Consider the following 15,693-nt stretch of genomic DNA (forward strand, 5'->3'; position numbering starts at 1 on the left):
AGTTTCATGTTCACATTTGCATCAAAGCAGGCGAGAAGAGAGTTTATTCTAAAGTATTTTTGTGTTACTTCTGCTGATGATTATGCCTATGAAGGACTGCATGGCAAGTGTGTAGGGAAATGTAATAATGGTGACCTAGTTAGTAAAGTCATTTAGGAGATACATCCCTACTGCATTTGCCTTCGCTGGTTTGTTTAGATCTGATATCAAGTGTCGTAGTTTATTGAATGGAATGGGGAAAAAAAATTGGTCAAGTCTCTATGGAACCATGGAAATATTGGTTGGTGACATTTCTGTAAGTTCTATACTAGTGTGAAGGAGTAAATGTATAATGCACTTCATATGTTTCCCTTTAAAATGCACTGAAGTTTTTGAAATAGAAAATGGATTCCAACAAAACTTTACCTTCTCTCTTGAGTTGTTGGGATGAAATTGCGCCTCAAAGGTTACCAGTAGGGTCTTTAATGTAAATAAAATGAGCCATCAATGTGGATTTATTTATGTGTTGATTTGTGTGATGATGATATGTTTACGTTTTTCTTTCCCACCATGATGTGGAAGACTGCTTCTTCCATGTTTAGTGTGAACACAGGCTGTTGCCATTCAAGGTCTTACCAATATCCTGAAAGGATGGGTGTAAAATTGTCTGGTAGTTTGCTTCAAATGAGTGCTCCCCCAGATGAAGGATCCAACTGGAAAAGTTCAGAAATCCATAGGGATTTGATAATTTGGAAGAATGATATTTGAGTTTGTAGACCTGCGTAACTGTGTGAGCCAGCTCTTGTGAGACTCTTGGCAGGACAAGAATTTCCATTCTTTCTTTCACTGTTGCTTCCAATGAGTCATATTCATTTAAAAATGGCTTATCAAAGGTTTTTAATTATTTTATGTGTTACCAATATGGTGAAGGTGGTACTTCAATGCAGAGTGCTAGCCAGTAACTGGATAAGAGAGGGCTATGAAGAATCTTTTGGACTTAACCATATATTTCAGCATCTATAAGGTATATACCCCCAGCATCTCTAAGGTATATATCCCTTATTAGACTGTTTTTAAATGTGCAATTAATATAACATGATTTTCTTGATGTCTGCATAATATGATTGACAACCCATACCATGTAAGAAAATTGTTACCCAGGGAGATGGCAATATTGAGGCTTTTTTTCTTTTTAAATGTTTTCCCGTTTGTTGTTCATTGCTTGTTGGCAGTTTATTTTAGATTTTGCAAATATAAAAGCAGCTGCAGTAGTACTGTTTAGCTTTTGGATTCAACAGACACATATATTTTAATCTAAATGACAATATTTAGCAACAAAATTGCTTCATTTTAACTTCACTGCGTTTCTTAATCTGTGGGAACTATAATTTAAAAATAATGAATGCAACAGGGTGAATATATAGCTTCCATTAATTCAAAATACTGCTTATTTCCAGCACTTTTTAATTATTTGAATATACTTCTCAATATATTTAACTGAAGTGGAAAAATCATTCAAACCTCAGACCATTTACGATTGCTGCTGTATGTGTATCTGTAACATTCCTTCCAAATTACTGAACTTCAGAGTAACATTTCATTTTGAGTATCTATTTTTCCTGTGTATTAGAAAGTGCTACAATAGTTGAAAAAGAAATTGTGAAAGATGCAGGTTTCATAAACAATGAACAGCAGAGGCTGTGAATTACTATATTGCAGGTTCTGCAGGGAAATTGTGTGAAAGGCTGACTTAAACCCAAGAACTATATGGGAACTGAGAGTCTGTGCTGCATCTTGCACCCTTATCTTAAAACAGCACTTTCTTGGAGAAACAGAGATCCACAGGGTCTGAGGGTTCCTTCATTGCCCAGAACCATCAACTTCACTTTCTTTGCACATCCAATGTGCAGGCACAGGGAGAGATGTAAGGCTGGGTCTCACGTTCTGAATAGTTTTGTTACCTACACTGTGGATCTGGCATGAAATTTTGTCTTCTCATAGACTGGTGCTCTCTTTTGATGGCTGAGACTACATATGGAGTTCCTTATTGTTAACACAATCATTTACAAAATTTCATACTAGCATGGGCTGGAGAGAGATAGCGTAAGACCTGTTTATGTCATGAGGCTTGTGGGTGCTGGACACTGAAAAAGTGGGTAGCAAAATCTGTGTAATCTTTCCCACGTTTTCCTGACCGTACCCAAAACCTCATAATAAGGAGCTGCATGTGTCTCAAAGCTCTCTAGCATGCTGGGGGCAGGACTCTGATGTGGTGTGCATTTTAGAGCAGTGTCTGTACCTTACCAGCCTTATGGCTTGAAACTTAGCATGGGGACTGTGACAGTGAGAAAACAAATTGATATATTCATGTTTCTCTTTTATTTTTTATGAGTTCTTGTGCACTTGTTTGTGTTCAAATAGACCTGGGCCCTCATGAAGAGCTGGTTTAGACATTACAATGTGTTGGTTAATAGGTATTTGAGCAAACCAACCCTGCTTCCCATGCTGCTTAAACAGAAAATAAATGAAACAAAAATATCTACTTGATTGCTATTGATTCTGGTCAGCACCTGGGTTTGCATTGCAGCATGAGTACAAGCTATCTATTTTTAGGCCATGATTCCTCATTAGAAATCAAAATACCAATTGAACTCTTATGGCATCTATTGGTTTTTCATGAGAGTGAAATGAATGAACTTTTTAAGAGTCTCAGGGCAGCCTGATACTGACTGCAGCAGGCACTTTGTATCTGTTTAGCCATCCATTTAGTCAGCTTGCTCACATTTTTGCTGCCACAATTGCAGGTGGTGAGGGAAAACAAGCCTTGGGCCAAAGTCTTTTTGTTTAGGGAGATGTGTGGTAGATTTTTCTGCTGCTCTGCCATCTGAGCAAATTTTGTCAGCAAGGGAAGGGTAATGAGAGCTGGGAAAAGACATGTTACCTGGTGAATTTGTTTCAAGAGCTTTACCCCATAACTGACAGGTCTTTACTGTTGAATTCCTTCATTGACTGACTTCAAGGTTAGTTTTTCCTTTTCTTTTCAAGGTGCTGTGCACTCTGCATTCTTTTGCATTGGAACACACGCACTCTGGCTTTTCTCTCTTCATGTCTCAAGCTGACACACCTGCACTTCTTATCTTTGTGCTGACTTCTCCAAACCTGTGATAGTTTGGGGTTCTTTTCCTCCTGTGTGCCAGATCATTAGTTTCCCTCCATTGAAGTCCTTCTGATATCAAATCCTGTTTTGCAAGGGCACTGAGAGTTAATCTCTCACAGGAACTCTACTCCAAGAGAAGAATGTGCTTGTGATTAAGCTTTTTAATTCCCTGTTAGCTGGTAGTTTTTTCCAGAACTATGTCTCCCTGTGGTTGCACGTCCATGATTTATCTCTAAACAAGTGCCAGCTGCTGCTGATAGTCAGTAAGGGACCAGGTGACCACAGTGGATCAAGTACTAAAGTCTTTGCTCAGTTTCCATTCCAGGTACTATGAAAATTTTCCATTTTGGACTTTAAATGGGCAAATAAACCATGAGGAAGCTGGCTTGTGTACATAAAGAAACATTTCATGGTGGGCAGTGGTTCATGCAGAGGAAAGCTGACCAAAATGACTTCCCATAGGGAAATAGTAAAAGCTATTTTTTTGTCTTCGGTGGGCCACAGCTTCTCCTTTTACATTCCCCAGGCTGCACTACAGGCAACTTGTATATTGGATATGTGGTGTGCCTCTCTTTGCTGAGAGCTGGCAAGACTTCTGAGATGATCAGAAGAATGCAGTAGTTCAAATCAACCATAGTCATCACAGAATTACAGGCTGGCCTGGGTTGGGAGGGGCATAACAGATAATCTAGGTCCACCCCCTGCCAGGTGGAGCTCCCAGGGTGCTCCAAGCCCCACCCAACCTGGCCTTGATCACTGCCAGGAATGGGGCAGACCCAACTTCTCTGAGCTAGCTGTGCCAGGGCCTCACCACTCTCACAGGGAACAATTTCTTCCCAAAATCTATTCTAAACCTGTGTCAGCTTGAAGCCATTCTCTCTTATACTGTCACTCCATGCTCTTGTAAATAGTCCCTCTCCATCCTCCCTGGAGGTTCTCTGCAGGAACTGGAAGGCTGCAATCGTGTCCCCCCAAAATGTGAAGCTGTGCTCAAAAGGTTCAGTTTATGTTCAGTTGAAACAGCCAGGAGCTCCAGGGATTTACTCAGATGATGTTAATTGGATACCCAGCAATCACTCCAGCTGAAGATTATATATGTGAAATAAGAGGCACTGGTATTGTCAGAAACTTGTGTAGGTATAAGGATTGTTCATTCTATGAAATCCCGTTATTTCATCAAAGATAAAGTTGTTAAAAACTGCAGGCCAGCTACTGAGATGTTACCTTCCATGTCTTCAGAACATTCCAGCCAATTTACAGGCAACTGCATGGTTATTTGCAGGCTCAGGGCCTCAAAGCTGAGGAACCCAATAAATAAGAAATCTGTATAACTAAATATAGCACTGCTACTTAATCATTTCATTCCCTTCCACCTGCTTCCAAAGAACAAAGTTTCAGGCAAAAATCCCTCATGTCAAGTTTCATCTCTCTTACCATATTTCTGAGTGAATTGCTGCTCCCCACTGCCCCTCCCAACAGGATTTCACAGAAGTGCAGCAAGACCTTATTATTCTGTTTATGATAGGATGGTCTATTCCAGCACGATGCAGTCCATAGTAAATCCATCTACAGAATTAATTCTGGGCTTGTGAGGAAGAGATGCAAGTAAAAGCTGTAATGATTTACAGTTTGAGGACACAGCTGATATGAAAATAAACATTGAATCAGTTTTTTCTATGTGTCTTAGTTCCATTAGAATAATAACAGTAGGTGGCATTTTTCACATTTTAATTGGTGTTTTGCTGATTTTATCAGAATTTCTGCTGATCAAAGCAAATTGGCTATTTATTTATTTTGCAGTGATGCTAACTAATCAGTGGAAGTTTAATGTACTGTAATGAATTTTAAATATCCTCCTAGTCATTACAAGTGTGTGAATCTAGACTCTTTCTCATAACAGTTTGAATAATTAATTACTTGAAAAGCAGAAAAAAAGGTAACATTTAATATAATAACATTTTCTTTGAAATATTTAATTGCATGTTTTATAGTAGCATCTCAAATTAGCAAAGGATAATTCTGACCAATGTATCACCCCTGCATGCACGAAACTCAACCTGATTCTGACTACATTGGGTTAGACAGATAGTAAATACATAAACTACTACTTTATTTCAGTAGCTTGTTAAATAATGGGTTTTATATTATTTATACTTCAATGTCTTGTTTTAGTTGCTTTCTTTTATGTTATTCATCTATGCAGGATCTTTTTAAAAAGCAGTGACATGCTTCATGTCACTGTATTGTTTCCTACTAATCAGAGATGCTATAAATTTTCTTTTATACGAGTATAAAAGAAAAAGGGAAGTTTAAAACAAAAAGAGTAATAGAAAAATTCATGTAGTTGCCTAAATTCTGAAAACAATTCTTCACATATCCTCTTGTTCAGGAAAGAACTTCAGCATTCATTCAGATATTTAGGGCTAGAACATGTTCCCTGAATTAGTGTTGGTCTTTGAGGACTTAGTGCCAAGCTGAAAAGAATTTGGTTTCTGTTTACGTCCTGCTCCCACACATCTGTGCTCAGGCCCTGGCACACTTTCTGACACCACACTGTGTGTTTCCATGCTTTGCTCAGAGCTACACTGCATTCCAGTAGCTTGGAAACTGCATGAGAAATGTGAGAGGAGTGCCTGGGATTTCATGTGTTTGTATTTCTGGATTTTAGCTGAGGAAAGGCAAACTAACAAAAGAACCCTCCTTATTCTTCCCATAGTGCTAAGAGTTAGTCCAGGTCTGCACTCAAAAGAGGCATATTCAGTTCTCAGAGTGCTGGGGGTTGGCAAGGGACTTGATGTCACTTTAGCTTTTGGGCATACTTTCATCTGAAGTGCCCTTTTTCAGTGGGATGTATGGAGTGACATGGATGAGTTCCTCAGCAGATGATCATGAGTTCATCCTTTGGGCTTCGGAGAGGTCACTTTCCCTGCCTATGCAAGGAAAACAGTGCAAACAGTCAATCCAAGAAAAGCTGTTTTACACTGCCACTCCGAGGCATGAGCCCTGAGAGGGGTCTTTAAGAGAGAACAGAATTTGGGGTATTGTACAATGAGAGAATCAATAGGAGATTTGTGCTGCTTGAAAGAAATATTTTATATTATATACGTATATTATTAAGCACTCTTCAGAGCCATGGGAATCTTGCATCTCAGTCACTAGATCAAGATGTAGATCCTGCTTATAGGGAGTAGAGGGGGTTTCTTACATGTCTGTTTGGATTGAGCGCCCAAATAAGAGATTTTAACCTTCTTTGAGAACATCTAAATGTGAAACTGTAGACTGATTTCAAAGTGTAAATACTTAAATTTCAGCTAAAGTAAAAATTCTCTTAAGACTTATTTTATTTATTTTTTTAAATTTTGGCCTCTTAGAAGTATGTGGAAGCAATTCATGAATTTTGAAGGTTTGTTTGCAATGATGTTTTAATAAACAGTAGTGTTTCAATAAAACAAATTATAAAGTAATGAGTTGGCTACTATATCAGTGATTAGATTCTGAACTTGCTTGTTAAAATTCATCCTGCACTTTATTTTACAATCTCTAACTGTAAAATAAAGACAGTTTAAAATGAGGAGTGAAATAGTGCAACAGAAAGTGAAAGACATGAATTCCCAATGAGCCTGGATGCTAAGACACTGTCAAGAGAGTCCACCTAATTCGAGTAAGATTTAGGTCTATTTTGAGAAATAAATTTAGTTGGTCTGCAACCATTCTGGATTTGAATGAAATGCCACAAATGGGAATTATAACATAAATATCAAATTAACTTACAGGCAGATAGCTCCTCTCTGTCTCTGACAATTTAAGATCTTTAGACAGTCAGGGCTGGTCTTCCAAGGAGCCTGGGCAGGTTCTCCATGCACAGCTGGAGCCTGCAGCCCCTGGCTGAAGCTGTGCAGGGACTGAGCCTGAGGCACACCGTGGCTGGTGCCTGCGTCTGGTCTCTGAGGTGTTCATGGAGAGCTCCCCAAGGGTGGGGTTGTTCTGGGCCACTTGGGGTCTCAGGGACAAGGGGCTTTCCCACACTTGCTATAACCATGGCAGAGAACCAGCAGAGCTTCTGCCATCATAAAAAATAATGGACAGATGAGTATGTGTGTGAAGTTTTGATTATTATTTACTTCCAGAATACACTGAGTTTTACCTTTGCTACCCCAGCAAAATTGATATAATAGTGCCAAAATAAAACTAGTAACAATCTTACTGGAGGGCATTTTACAAAAAGACTTACAAATTAAAGGAAAAACACTGATATGTTGTGATTTTATTTGTTGTCTGTTGCTTCTTCTAGTGCATTTAGCATGTAAAAAAGACAGAGCTGCAATTTGTGGGGAGAGAGAGAGAGAGATGAGACCAGTTTTGTACCAAAATTTTTCCTTACTTATCAGTAGCTGTGCTGGAATCATCTGGTCTGTTGGGGTTTGGTAGCTTGAGGAATTAATGAATATTCATTCCTTTTCCCTGGGTACAAAGTAAAATAACTAGTAATTAGTATAATATTTAATACTTCTATTCAAAATAAATAAATCTTTTGTGAAAAAAATCTAATTATTATATGTAGCAACTTCTGCGTGTGTAACTGGAATTGGATGTGCTGTTTTGAAAATGCTTTTAAGCCCTCATTTACATGTTTCCAGATCAGTTAATTATTCCCCTTGTATGCATAAAACAGAACTCTGGATTGTACTTGCATATATTATTCATTTTGCTATCTATCTTCTAAGTTTAGCTGATTCTAATATTTTAATTTTACATTATTATTATACCAGTGATATTTGTCTTCTGATATGAAAATTATTCTTGTCTGCACTTAGCTTTATGCTCATTTTTAAATGCACTGGCTTACATGGTGGCAAGTGTGACAATTACAGCTTTGGTCTGGTGTTTTGCTCATCACTCTGCGTTAGTCACATCCTGTCTTTCTGAGGAAGGGGAAGGTCTCACATGGGGACCTTGGCCTTTGTCCATGAGGTCATGAGCCAGAGGAAAATGGAACTGGTAAAATAAAGGGCAGGAGCCTTGAATCTGGTCAGCAGAGTCAGAGCTTGGGAGCTGCTCTAATAGAGCTTGATTCAAAGCTAGCTGGAATCTGCAGAAGGATTTGTGGTAGCTTTTAATAAGGCCTTTCATGTGTATCTCAACATTGCTTGCTGAATTTAGTGTTTCCCTGGTATCCATTTAGGTTGTCATTGCCACAGGCTCTAGATCAAGGCCCCTCCTGGTTATAAAAGTGTAAATGGGGAGATGCTTGACACCAGTGAGCCCCACTGGAGCTGGACAATTCCCTTGTGGGAATGCACAAACCTGCACAGCCTCGTGTACAGCACAGCCACTGGGGCTGCTCTCTGTCCTTCAGAAAGACACAAAGTGGGGCAGCCTCTATGTCAGTGTGTGCAAGTCCATGTGTGGTGGTCATGCAGTGCATAGCTTGGAAATCATTGTTGCCTTCTGACCTGACTAATTAGAACTAATTAATTTCCTTCCCCCAAGAAGGAAATCTCAAAGGGGCAGGACAGGCTGTTCTTGTGTGCTGAGAGATGAGCCCTGTGTGCTCTGACTGCTGCTGTGGTACCTCTTAGTGTGACAGATGGAAGCTGAGGCTTCTGCCATCTACATCCCAATCTTGATGAGATAATAAACAAAAATAACTTCTTACTAATGTAAATTTTTCCCTGATTTGTTTTATGTGTCTCTTAGAAACAAATTTGAGCAAAAATTGTAGACATGCTGGGTTTTACCTACCCTGACATGTCACCTTTTTATTTTTTTCTTTTTGGGGAGGCTTTAAAATTTTCAGTGAGCTTTGGTTAGCATTTTCAGTGAGCTTTGGCTAGAGCTAGCAGCCATGAAGTATTGATTGCACTGTGCTAGAGATGACTGCTGGGGATGGATACTTCTCCTCAGAGACACCTTTAGCTCGCAGGCAGTTGCAGGCAGGCACTCGGAACAGACCCACACGAAGTAGGAACTCGGTTTACCTCTAGAGGAAAAAGTTCAGGCCATGGTGAAGAGAAAAAGAGCGGGTTCTGCCAGAGAGTTAAATCCAGAGTTTATTCCAAGGTGACACAGTTCTGAATCTCAGTACAGCTCCCACAGACCCCGACTGCATGGTTCCAGCACCTTTTAAGCTCACCGGGAGGTGGGATGGAGAGGATAGGTGAGCCACCAACCAGGTGGGAGGGGGAGGGTCTCAGGGGACAATGACACCTGGACAGGCCAATGACTCCAGGTCTGAAAAGCATCTTTTGAACTTCTGCCAATCACACGATGCCCTAGCTGGAATGTGGAACTTGACAGACAGCCATTAGGGAAGGGGGGGTGGGGGGGGGGGGGGCAAGGAGGAAGCAGAGCTTCACACCACACAACAATGAAGCATGAGAAACTCTGAGGTACTGAGTGCTCCTTTTGAATAGAGTTTTAAGGTTAAGGATGTCTGAAAGGATGCCATAAAATATGTGCAGGATTCAGGAGGAACTGTGTAGTGCAGAGTGGTGAATGCCAGGGGAGGAGTTCAGAAGCACAGACCAGTAGCTGGTCTATATGAGATTATGATACCACAGCATTTTATGGACACCCACAGAGAAAGGGTTTAAAGGATGCTGACCAAACAGGAAATGGTATCACATGGAGGTGGAAGAAAGAGGTTTGTCACACAGGGTTTTTTTTTTTTTTGGTTTTTTTTTTGTTTGGTTTTTTTTTGTTTGTTTGTTTGTTTGTTTGTTTTTTGCTGGCTCATAAGGCATTACTCTCTTTCTTAAGCTTTTTCTGAGAATACAGAAGGAAAATTGGTAGAACCATGATTAGTCAAATGTAGGTTTTTGCTCTTACACTCAGGAAGCCCCATTAAAAGCCCATGACCAAGCTTACCAAGTCAAACCCCAAATGCTGACTTCCCTTACCTGTGTGACAGGTAGTGCCAGCTATATATAGCAGCATGAATGTTAAGGCAGCATTTCTTTTCTTACAAGATCCTGACCATTTTCAGGCCCGAGAACATATGTTTGCCTTTTACTAGGCTTTTTGCCCTTATTCAAACATGTGTTTATTTAATATGTGCTTTACAAACTTTGCTTTGAAGAGCAAATGACTAATTTACCTGGGGGTCTGTTCACTTTTTCAGACATGAATGAAATTGTTTTCACCTTTATGAAGTGAGTGAGTAGGATTATTCCAATTATAGGCATTACTAGTTGAGGTACAGTGTTAAAAAGTAATCTCTAAATTTCTGTGCAACGTTTTTTCAAGATGCAACATTTTTTTTAATCTTCTTAGCATTAAATGCCATGTTTGTATTCAGACATGATGCCTATTAATTTGGGGTGCAAATTAAGATTTAATCAAATAAGATTTTGAGATATCAAGTTATGAATCTTGAAATGAAGGGTGTGCTATGAAAAACTTTCAAAGTTTGATTCACTCTTACTTTGATAAGGAACTCGGTGGTGGTTTGGGATAGATTCCCAATGCTGAACAACCTCTGAAGGTTTGTAAGCCTGAAAGATTTCCCCAGTGCCATATTTATATGTTCTCTCTGATTTTACTTCTTCTTTGGTGGCATCCTGATAACAGAAATACTTTCAGCCTACTCCACCATGGTCCTGCTGTCATCTCCTTGTCTTGTTTGTGCCCATGACCCAGGACTCTGCTGACTGATACCACTGCAGCTGATGTGAGAGCAAATTGTGTCCCTGTGACAGGTGAGTGGGAGGCACTGCTGCCAGAGCAGAGCAGTGAGAATGTTTGAGGAACCTTGGATTCCATGACAGAGCTGTGGGATGGTGAAAATTCTGGTCATTTCTTTTGCCCACATCTTGTGGATTGCTGCCTGCTTTCTGGCCTCTCTGGTCTGTCCCTGTCCCATGTCACTGCCTCCTTAGCTCCTTTTGCCCAGATTCAATTGCTGTCTGTCCCATCCCAAGGCTTCCTCCTCATTTTTCTTCCACCAGATGAACTCCACTCGTTACATTCCAGACAGATGGTGTGACTGCAGATTCACAGCATTATTGCATTTGCTCAGGCTCTCCTGTTGAATTTTCTGTGATGAGAATCTTCTTCTTGGTCTTCCATGTTCAGTTTTTCCACCCTTAGAGAGACTGTGCAGGCCTCTGCTCTCAGAGCCATGTGCCAGGCCTTGCCAGGGGCTCGCAGATCTTAGCCACTTCTGCTCTTGGCTCAGGTTTTTGAGGCTTTCACATCAACTGTCATGAGTTTGTTTTAAGTGAAATAGTAAATTGAAAAGAGGGAGCATGAAGGGTGTGCCAGCCTGTTTTTTCATGTGCTGGCCCAGAGTCTTGCCTGCATACAGGGAACTAAAGAATTGCAGGGGGGTAAGACAGGCTTATTCATAACAGTGAAATTGAGAAACACTTTTTCTTTCTATTCAGTCCTGAAACCACTGAAGGGCAGTTCTCAGTGTGAATAGCTTGAAACTCTTTGTTTTAGTTGTATTCTTTCTGTTTAGTTGTGCTACAGGTGTGTGTAGCACCTGTTGCTTCAGGTGCTGTGAAGTTTGATATCAGTAAGTTGTAACTGAAGGCAATAATATTTTGGATATTCCTTGGTCATTAAGAACTTTTGGACTGTATTGTCAAAACACTGTTATTCTTATTTAAAATCTGTAAGTAGGTGATTCTTGTTAGTTTGCTTTTCATTGTTCCACTTTGCTCTTTCTTAATAATGCCTTTTAAAATTTGCATTGAAGTATATTAATGTAAAAAGTATAAAGGCTTGATTTAATAACTAACACAGGCCCTTGGGGCAGGAACCTGGCTTATCAGTTATATAAACCTTGATGCATATTTACAATGCTGCAGGAAGAATCATTGATGGTAATACTATAAATTGTTTTCTAATAAATTTATATAGAAAGGTTGTCCTGGAAAAGCTAAAAAGACGAGAGGAACAAAAATGAACAAGCTTAGAAGGTGATGTTATAAAACCCTTTTACAAAGCATTTTATTGAGTGGAAGGTAAGAGAATTGACTGTGCTGCTTCCAGGTAAGATAGAACTATAGTTAGGGACAAATAAATTTTGACTTCTAACATTTAAGTTCCTCCAGTTGTCCTTCAGCTCAGCTCTGTCCCTGCCTCTGTTGTGTCAGAGGTCAATTAAAAAGATGTGATTCAGCTGTGTTTGTGTTCATCTGAGAAGTTAATGAACACTATATTGCTCAAGTTAGAAGTCAGTGGACTCTTTATCCCTCTTGTGCCATTACCTTGACTACAGCACCAGGTCCTTGTTCCTCTCATGACTTTGCAGTTCCAGTTCCCCAAAAATCATAGAATGGGTTGGGTTTGAAGGAACCTTAAAGATGATCTCTTTCCAACCCCCCTGCCATGGGCAGGGACACCTCCCACTAGACCAGGTTGCTCCAACCCCCACCAACCAAGCCTTGGACACTTCCAGGGCTGGGGCAGCCACAGCCTCTCTGGGCCCCACTTTTGAAGCTCTGTTAGACACTGGAAGGGGCCTTAAGTTCTCCTCAGAGCCTTTACTTCTCCAGGCTGAACAGCTCCAGCTGTCTCACCCGGTGTTCATAGAAGAGCTGCTCCAGCTCTCTGATCACCTTCATGGCTCCTCTGGAGTGGCTGCAGTCCATGTCTTTGCTGTGCTGAGTGTCCCAGAGCAGGGTGCAGCACTGCAGGTGGGCTCTGACAAAGGGGATGGATCAGTTGGGAATGATGCCCTCTCTCCCCTGACCTGCTGGCCACGCTCCTGTGGATGCAGCCCAGGACACAGCTGATGTCTTGCTGCTGCTGGGTCAAGACAAGGTTCTCATCCACCAACAGCCCTGAGTCCTGCTTGGGGCTGCTCTCACTGCATTCCCTGTCCAGGCTCTGTTTGTGCTCAGGACTGCCTTGCCCTGCTCAGGCCCTTGCACTTGCCATTGGTGATGAGTTTTGCAGAGATCACCTCTTGCAGGTATTCATACCTTCCTCACCAGCTGACCTGATTCACCTGGTTTTTTCTTCTTGTGAATGAGATGAATTTGCAGTAAATTATTAAGTAAGAAAGAAACCTTTTATTCTGCTGATATTTTGTACCATTTCTCATTTTAACAACATAATTAGACTGGGTTTCATAAAACGTTTTGCTGAGATGAATGTATTTATTTTAAATGCTTCCATTTTAAACTTATATTTTGAAAGGGAACATTTCTGTGAAAATCACACTATATGTGGTGGTTTTATAACTGCCTTGGATTTGTCATACATATCTGTTTTTCACAGAGGCATGCCAAGATCTATCTGTAAATTTCTGTGTTTAAAAAATGTGAGAAGCAACAATTTCATGGCATTTTACATAGGAAGCCCATTGCAATCTTAATAGAGTTGTACCTCCTTCCCTTTGGAGAGGAAAAATTTTTAAAAATACAAAACATTTGAGATTAAGAATTTTTAAAAGTTTCTACTTTCTCTTTGGCCTTTTAGGGGAAGATGCACCTAAGAAACAAGAAACTATACAATGCAAAATATCAAGCATTCTTTGAGCTTCCAGTATTCCAGAAAGCCTCTCTGGAATAGGAACCATTCCTAATAGGAACTATTTGCTATTTGCTCTTGTGTCAGAAGACTGGTGTATCTTACTGCACTTGCTTGTGGTGTATTTTTTCAGCACTTTATTTCCTGATAAGCCCAAGGGGCCTTGAGGTACCTATTCCTTTGTATTACAGTAGCCATTTCTTTGAAAAATCAGTTTGAGGTGAGTGCCTTTACATCTCCAGAGAATTCTGGTGGAACTTTCCTGATATACTTTGGGTTGCATATTAAATTAAATTGAAATTCATGTCCCGTTGGAATATGTCAACTATTAGGTCATCTCTGAATGTTTTAACATCAGTGAAGCCACATATTTCTGACTTCTGCTTCTATGAATCCAAACCTTTCACACCAGGGAATTAGCAATGCTGTCTGAGTTTGTTCCATAAAAACAGCTCAGGTGTTCAGTTATGTAGAGAGCAAAAGCCTCTGGGAATCATTTTGCTGCTGGGCATGATTGCAAACCTTTCCCTTTTCCTTCCAAACACCCACTAGTCAGGTAACTGAGATGTGCTATTATTGATCTGCAGAGGTACCACTGGGCTAGTCACTTGTCATACAAAATGTGTCAAAATTTGCACATCAATTGCAGCAGTTACTTCAAAAATCACACTTCTCTATGAAAATAAAACAGAAAATCATACGCCACTTAAACACCTCAGCAATAATTTTCTCGCTTCAGGCTCCTGAGCTGTAATAAATGTTGGCATTTTCACTCCAAACCTTACTGCTTTTTAAAATTTCTCCAAAAAAGTATCAATTGATGCCATTTTGAAACAACCATCGTGTGCATGAATGGGACATAGCAGGCAATTAGGCTGTCAGCTGCCCAGTGTTTGCTTTCTTCTTGCACTTTTCATCCTGCTTCTCTTCCCTACCCTGTTACTGTCATTTTGCAGGATACAGTGAGGTGTTTTCTCTGCTGCATACATAAATTCTTCTAGAATGCTGCTTTGCCATGAATGTGTTGTGTCCCACTACATGCCCAAATCCAAATCAATAAATTATTTTTTCTTGTTGTTTGGAGATCAATATAACTGGTCCTATTAAAATTCACTGTTCAGCAATAGGAATCTCAGGGTGAACTCACCTCACTTTTCTTCCCGAAAATTTCTAGCTGAAACATCTTGCTCTGAAGATGTCTATATTTTTTTCCACCATCTAAAATTTTGTTGGTGCGACATGGAAAATTTCATGAAAGAGAACTTTATTTAAATTCTTAAATAGAACAAATTTTTTATTATTTCTTCTAAGATATTGAGTAACCTTTAAAATCTTCCAATTTTTTTATTCATTTTAGATCAATGGTTCATCAATGCCATAAAAATACTTTTTTTTTAAATTTATTTTTAATTACCAGCTTTTCAGGGTTTCAGAAATTTCTCAGAGGAACTATTTTGGCTACTAGGTAGCTGGAATACTATATAAAACACCAAGTGTAAGTGAAATATTTGCACAGAAAAGTAGTGTTGATGTGCAGCTTATAAATCAAAAGGAAGGCTCTTGAGTCTTATTGTAATTAGAGATCAGTGAAGTGGTTATTTTATTAGAAATGCAGATTGTCTTGGAATAACTAATTTTGTTCTACATTTATTGAACCTAAATCAAGGTAATCCTGCTGCAAAATGCTTTGAATGCAGTGATGGCCCAAGCTCTCACTTGGGAGAGAAGCCTTGCTTGTTACAGTGTGGGGGTTGCTGCATTTGTGCCAGGCCAGAGATTTCCACTGAGATGCCAACATTGGGTTACATGAACAAGACTGCAGGATGAGGATGGAGGGTGCATCCTGACTGGAGAAGAGCTTTTCTAGTGCTTGTTGACTTCTGAGCTCAGCCACTTTGCTCTTCCTTCTCACCTGTCAGGGGTTTTTTTGCTTATTTTTTCCTGCATAAAAGAAGTCAGTAAAGTCTGCCCAGGTGTGGTCCCCTCTTTCACTTGTTATGCATCTCAAGTTTGGCAGAGGTGCTTTATCAATGCTTGGAGGAAGTGAAAAGGAAACAGGAAGCCCAAATACTCGA

The sequence above is a fragment of the Haemorhous mexicanus genome, chromosome 13 (assembly GCF_027477595.1).
Source record: "Haemorhous mexicanus isolate bHaeMex1 chromosome 13, bHaeMex1.pri, whole genome shotgun sequence".
NCBI classification, from domain to species: domain Eukaryota; kingdom Metazoa; phylum Chordata; class Aves; order Passeriformes; family Fringillidae; genus Haemorhous; species Haemorhous mexicanus.